Source organism: Arachis duranensis, chromosome 9, assembly GCF_000817695.3.
Source record: "Arachis duranensis cultivar V14167 chromosome 9, aradu.V14167.gnm2.J7QH, whole genome shotgun sequence".
In the NCBI taxonomy this organism is placed as follows: Eukaryota; Viridiplantae; Streptophyta; class Magnoliopsida; order Fabales; family Fabaceae; genus Arachis; species Arachis duranensis.
The window spans coordinates 100,412,857-100,413,567 of record NC_029780.3 but is presented as its reverse complement, the minus strand read 5'-3'; positions in this window follow the sequence as shown (position 1 = coordinate 100,413,567).

Below are 711 nucleotides of genomic sequence, written 5' to 3'. Positions count from 1 at the left end.
GCCATCAACATGGCCGAATTTGGAGAGGAGGAAGAGGCAGTGAACGCCACTGAGGAAGACCTCAATGGACGTCCACTGGCCTCCAATGAGTTCCCCAATGAGGAACCATGGGAATCTGAGGCTCAAAATGAGACCATAGAGATTCCATTGGACTTACTTCTGCCATTCATGAGCTCTGATGAGTATTCTTCCTCTGAAGAGGATGAGTATGTCACTGAAGCGCAAGTTGCTAAATACCTTGGAGCAATCATGAAGCTAAATGACAAGTTATTTGGTAATGAGACTTGGGAGGATAAACCCCCTTTGCTCACCAAAGAACTGGATAACTTGTCTAGGCAGAAATTACCTCAAAAGAGACAGGATCCTGGAAAGTTTTCAATACCTTGTACCATTGGCACCATGACCTTCAAGAAGGCTTTGTGTGACCTAGGGTCAAGTGTAAACCTCATGCCTCTCTCTATAATGGAGAAGCTAGGAATCTTTGAGGTGCAAGCTGCAAAAATCTCACTAGAGATGGCAGACAACTCAAGAAAACAAGATCATGGACTTGTAGAGGATGTTCTGATTAAAGTTGAAGACCATTACATCCCTACTGATTTCATAGTCCTAGAGACTGGGAAGTGCATGGATGAATCCATCATCCTTGGCAGACCCTTCCTAGCCACAGCAAAGGCTATGATTGATGTTGATAGAGGAGAATTGATCATTCAA